We start from the raw sequence: 7,500 nt of genomic DNA, 5'->3' as shown, positions 1-7,500 counted from the left end.
TTACCTATCTTCCTTTTCTGGTCAAGAAATAATGTACCAGAATGGTCCTGGAATTAATTCTTCTTTATCTCTCATTTTTTCTGTGTTTATCTTGCTTCTTGAAACATCCGCTATGGTTGATCATACCTGGAAAGGACTAGGATCCCTTATGTATTTAAAAAGTGTCAAAGATGTATAGCATTTCCCGACGGTGCTTCTACATCTTTTGCAAGGATTTGAGGGCACATTGTGAGGCATTGATTGCAATGTGACTCTCCACGATCGTTCCTATGTTAAGGTGAGGTTAAAGAGCAAATTTGATGCTGTTTCTGATTAGTCGAAAGACAACAGAGATTGCACCCTATTGGTTGACTGTCTTCTTCAATTTCAAGTGCCTTCTTCATAAACACATCCTATTGTCGTTGACTTAGAAATGGAACTCGCGATCTCGCAACTCACAGTTCTTCTATAAACCACTACATCACACCTCGAAGCTCTTGCCTTCAGTTAATATACAAATTAATTATTATATACAAATTACTTTATAATGTTATCAATAACTTGTTAGTAATGAAACAGAACACTCCTTATCTCTATTTCTTTCTGTATCTCTCTCTCTCTCTCTCTCTCTTTCTATCTCTTTCCCACTCTCTCTTATTCTCCATCTCTCATGAGTATAGTCTTTGTGTAAGTGTGATTCGCAATAAGAAATTGCTCTTTTCGTAGTTAAGACAAATATTCTCTGATGTGTTTCGTCCGTGCCGTACGTGCTCCATGGCAAGTGTGATAACTTTCAGTCAATTCATTGTCGAAATATAAAGCAACAATCAATGTTTTATTATCCATATTGTCTTCTTTCAAGAGAAGTTTCCAGCAGACATGTTTAACATCCACTTAAATATCAAGGGGATACATCACTTGAATAGTGTGAACTGCTTCCAAAGTAATTCCAATGATAAAATAGAAGTATCGAGCGGACATTTCACCAAAGATTCACTTTCTCGAATCTATCTCAATTGGTCCTGTGGGTAATATATATAAACTGTCTATATACATGCAAACAAACAAACATACGTACATAAATACGTACTGACAGACAGACAGATAAACAGAAAGATATATACATATACAAAAATACATACAAAGACATACACATATTTAATCAAATACATATTTCTTTCTCCCCTCTCTCTCATCCCACTCTCTCTCTCTCTCTCTGTATATACAATACATTGAATATATATACATATATATATATAATATCTATACATATAATACATATATATATGAACGTACATGCACGTGACAACAACGCACTCAGATACACAAATGCATGTATATGCTATATATATATGTATAATATATATAAATATATATATGTGTGTGTGTGTTGTGTTTGTGTGTATGTATATATATATTTATATATAAATATATATATATATATATTATATATTATATGTTTGTATGTATGTATGTTTGTATGTATATATGTATACACGTATACATATATATTAATATATACATGTATATATAGTTATTAGTGAGGTATTATCAATCCGAGCAAAATATTTAGTAAGCTCTCTGTTAGTACACCAGGCTAACAAAATTGTTTAGATTAGTAAAGAGCCCCACGTAGACTTCTGCCCAGGTCGGAGGTTATAGTTGATCACCATTCTATACTATAGATCCATGGCTGTTTCCCAGTTATACTGATTTTAACATCGAGTGATAAACAAGACAAGGAACAAATAATGGCCATTACATATTTCCCTGTTTTATAGTAGACTTTACTTACAAAACTTTCTCGCAGTCATTATGGGTTCGTTGTTGATGGGTTTACTCAATCGGACCATTGATTGATTGAGAACAATTAAATGACTTAGAAAACTAATGGTACTTTCGTTAGAGAAATGACGAAAGTAGCATTCAGTTTGTAGGTCATTCAATTTTTCGCAAGCGGTCAATGGGCCGATCGAGTAAACCTATCAATAACGGACACATAATGGCTACTAAAAAGAGCTGTAAGTCAAACCTACTGCAATAAAGATAAATATATAATGACCATTATTTATGCCTTGTGTTACACACAAACGCACAGGCATACACACACACATATACATACAAACATACATACATATATACATACATACATGCATACATTCATACATATATAATACTAAATGGGACAAGAACGCAAAACATCCAGATATATGATACAAAAAACAAGGAAGGGTCATTTGGAGTTTTCTTCCTTCAGTCGGGTTCCAGAATATCTTTGCAATTTCGGCTGGTTATACCCGAGGTTACTCCAATCAGGCCAGTCCCAAGGATAAACTAAACTAAGAGCATTAGATTCCTTGGAAGAAAGCAGCGAATGTATACGAAAACTACGACGGAAAAAACGGAGAATGTTACACAAATACAAATAACAGGACATGACAACAGGTGTCTTTCGACTAAGGACGGATTAAATTAAGTCGGCGTGCGTGGAAATTAATCCTTACGGCAGGGATAAACGATTTCACAGACACAGGGAAGAATATAGATGTTGCGCGGATGGCGGCCGATTGAAGAAAGAAAGGTCAGGCTTGGCCATATATATAAACAAATAACAAAAAAGATGGAGACTGGTTTATTCACTACGGCTGTTTCAGACCTGTTTTTTTATTGGGGAATAGAATTATTACATCATGTGAAACAAAAATGATTTTTATCATGTGAATATATGCACGAATTAAATATTTCAGCCAAACATTCCACGAATCCAAATATGTACCATTTTCTGATTTCCTGGAAAACTTTGACCAGGGAAACGGTTTTTTTCACATGACGTAATAAGGTTATTCAGCAATAAAAAAAAACATATCTGAAACAGCTGTAATGAGTGAACTACTATCCATCTGTTGTTTTTTGTTTATTATTCACCCTGCTTGGCAACTTCAGTTAGCGTAGATCTGGAGATTATTAAGTGTGGTACGATTGATACAGCATAACTTGTGTCACATTCAGATGAGCACTTGTGATCATATATGTAACTGAAATATATTAATCTGTTGGTACTCCCATATGTACGTATATATTCCTCTAATTTTGCTTTGTATGCGACAGAGATCATTCACTCGACCTTGGTGCCTTACTATCTAAGGACCACATTCACTTAATTCTCACCGTATAATCAATATCTGCTTATGTATATATATATATATATATCTATATATATATTATATATATATATATATATAATTATATATATGTGTGTGGTGTGTGTGTGTGTGTGTGTGTGTGTGTGGTGTGGTTAGTTAATCCAAACAAGAAAGGACAAAACAAAACACAACAACGCGAGGACGTGGAACAAATATAGTATTATTGGACGTTCAGGAAAGAAGGAAAGAAGGAGGGTTTATCGTTTCGAGCGGAGCTCTTCGTCGGAAAGATAGGAGAAGGAAAGATCCATAGACGGGAAGACAGAGGAAAAAAATCGCCAACGGTACACACGAAGTCACATGTTTCTGTGTCTTTGTGTTTTTGGCTGTACCCACATCACGCACACACACATACACACACACGCACACACACACACACACACACACACACACATATATATATATATATATATATATATTCTTCCTTTTTTTCACACTGTATTCAAACAGACATACATTTCTATGCATGCTTGTGTGTGTATACGTGCATGTGTAGCCGTACGTGTAAATACACACACATACATATATCAATACCTATATCTATATCAATTTCTATTTATATCTGTCTCCCCTTCAGTTCATATGTGTATGTGTGAGTTTGTGTGTGTGTGTGCGTGTATGAATAGTGATATTATTTTAAATATATTTAGAATGCATTGATACACACCGATGCTTAAAATATACAGATTAGCAACATAATCAGATAGTTTCGACATATATCAATCCCTAATATTATAGTACATGTTATTTCATGATATATATATATGCAATAAATATAGGTGTGCATCTATTTTTATGTACATATACATATAAGTGTGTGTGTTTGTGTGTGCGTGTGCACGAGTGTGTGTGTGCATATATATATATATATATATATATGAATGTTTGTATTTATGTATGTATATGAATATATCTGTATATGAATATATATGTATATATGTATATATATACATGCCTATATGTATATATATATAAATGTATATATGTACGTATATATGTATATATATATATATATATATATGTGTATATATGTGAGTATACATACATATAGACATATATATGTATATATATATATATATATATATATATATATATATATAATATATATACAATGCATATATATATGTATATATATATATATATATATATATACGTATACATATATCTATATTCACATATATATGTATGAATATATTTATATATGTATGCATATATATAAATGAATTTATATTTATACAGATATGTATGTATATATATATGTTTATATATATATACTTATATATATACATATATGTATATATATATTTATGTACATATTCGTATATAGATGTGTGTGTGTGGATGTATATGTTTACATATAGATCTACATAAATGCAGACATATACGCATAAGTGTTAGCGCAGACACACAAACACACACGAAGCACACAGACTCATGTATGCATGTATTTATGTATGCACATATGAACAGGCTGTGTCTGGAATCACATTAGTTTTGTAGATTACGTGGGTGGAATCAGCAAAGCAGAACCTATTCGTCTCGCAGCATTCTCCACGGGAGAATATGATTTCATTATGGTTGCAGAATCTGATTAACCCTTATTTACGTGGTGTTTGTAAAGTGATAAACACTGCATTGGAATCAATGCAAATATGTGCTAATCCGTAACGGTTCATTGGGCCGCCATTGCATGCTTCGTTAATCGAAATACAGTAAGCACTGCAGAATATACATTTTTCGATTTAATGTCTAAAAGTGGCTCCTATATGGCTCTTTGTGGAGCTAGAAATAATAGAAATATCTTGCTCAAAGTGGAGATTATTAATTAAAAAATATGAAAGCCATAGGTTTCATAAATATCACCATAGTTATATTATTTAGGAAGATATAGAGGTCAGCCATTGCTGGAATTCGTTTGATCGTACACCTGCTCTATCAGTCCAGACTGATAATCACGACCATAACAACAGCACCTTGTATCAGGTAGTTCATGATACCTGCATAGAATTAATGGAACCTTATTTGTACGTGTGTACCTATGTATAGAATGACCAAACACCAGCATACGCCTGTCTGTCTTCGTCTTCTGTTTTTTCTATAAATTTCAAGTATATATATATATGTTCTATATATATAATATATATATATATATATATATATATATATATATATATATATATATATATATATATATATATATATAAACTGATATATAAATAGATAGATAGGTACATAGGTAATACGGACAGGCAAGCACAATCACACATACACACACACATACACAGAGGAACACTATAAAATGGTAAAACTTAAATTCTTTTCCCCAAGATCTTAGACCCCACTTGGGGTAAAACATCCTGACCAACTAACCGGCAGAACAATTTTTTCTTCCTCCCTCTCTCCCTCTTCTCCTTTCCCCTCTTTTTCGTTAACACACCTTACAAATACAAAAACACACAAACACACATGCTCTCTCTCTCACTAACTCTCTCCCCATTCATCACCTTTCCGTACTATCTTATATCACTCCCCAACGACTACACACTCAATAACACCATAAAATAGTCAAAACGTTTTTCACAGGAACTTAGTTCGATTTGAAAACCCCATTAGAATGGGAGAAAGCGCTATTATATGATCTAAGTTATATGATGTATAAACACATGTAATGTACAAATAAATATATGTAAATAATAAACCATCTGAATTTCTGAGTACCTCATTTCTTCTAATATAAAATATCTGTACATCATCTATCTCCAAACCTTCATATATATATTATATATATATAATATATATATATATATAATATATATATATATAACAGGTGTCCACAAAAACACTCCCTGCTTTCACGATGTTATGATATTTAAACTAATTCAAGGATATTGATAAACATTTTGTGAACTGATTCTATGTATTTGTTTTGGGTTTTTTTTCATTTTTTTCAGGTGATTAGACATCTTTGACCTGAAAGCCACAGGGATTCAATGAAATCTAAAAATGGCTGCCACTCCACAGCAACGCTGCTGATGTGCACTGGAATTTGCAAGATCAAATAGCGCTGTGGCCATGCAACGTGCTTTCAGACTCAAGTGTTCTGCAAGTGGCCTGCAAGGTCACTGGATATAACTTTTTGTGACTTCTTTCTTTGTTAGTATATGAAGAGCACGGTTTATGTACCACTACTACCTGCGACTTCAAAGTTTAAATGAAATATATTTCAAAAGATGTATATTGGAATAGCTTAGATTTTTCTCGGTGTATAGGGCTGGGCTAGCATTCATGCATGTTTCTCTGACAGAACACATACTGGAATTGACACATCGCTTCCCTGGCACTGGAAACCAGTTCCACCATATCGAATGCCACGAATTCCCACCACCAGAAGCCGATCATATCAGGCTGGGTTGAGACTAAATCGCATAGAACCGAAATAGACTCAATTAAGTGCCCCTACAATTCCCTAAACAAATACCAGTAATCCACCACCCCGTTGTAATCTATTTATCAATTCCACAAGGGCGAAAGCTGATTATGAACTCATCAGAATTTGAACGTATAGCTTATCCGAGCTTGTAATAATACTAGCAATATTCCACCAAACCAGCAAAAACTTACAGCAACAATTCGCAATTGAAGATTATTGATATATCGAATATGATACGTGTTCAAAATGATATTCTCAAAGAATAACGGAATATTACTAATTGGCAGATGTCCACCATCAATAGAATTTGGTGAGGGGTGACTGGGAGGCAACTGTTTACACATGGATTTCCAATACTATTAAAATATATATTTCTCTTAATAGAATATTATTTTAGGAAGCAAGTCTTGATTTTCTGTAAAAACAAAGTCGATATTTGTTTCATAAATATTTGGAAAGTAAGATATGAAACGATTGTTGGCACGGTGAATTATATTGAAATTATTTTTTCGTGATATATAAATACCGAAGTGGACTTTAAGAGAACTTTTACAAATTAAACGTTCAATGTGTGTGAAATTAACGTTTCTGTGTATAGCGATACTACCATACTACCGTTCTGTCACACACTCACAAACAGAAGCACGCACACACAAATATTATATTATATATATATATATATATATATATATATATTATATATATATATATATATATATATATATATATATTATATATATATATAGTATATATATATATATATATATATATATATAGGCGCAGGAGTGGCTTGTGGTAAAGTAGCGTGGCTAAACAACCACATTGTTCCGGGTTCAGTCCCACTGCGTGGCATCTTGGGCAAGTGTCTTCTGCTATAGCCCCGGGCCG

The sequence above is a fragment of the Octopus sinensis genome, linkage group LG12 (genome assembly GCF_006345805.1).
Source record: "Octopus sinensis linkage group LG12, ASM634580v1, whole genome shotgun sequence".
Taxonomy (NCBI): domain Eukaryota; kingdom Metazoa; phylum Mollusca; class Cephalopoda; order Octopoda; family Octopodidae; genus Octopus; species Octopus sinensis.
This window is presented reverse-complemented; position numbering follows the sequence as displayed.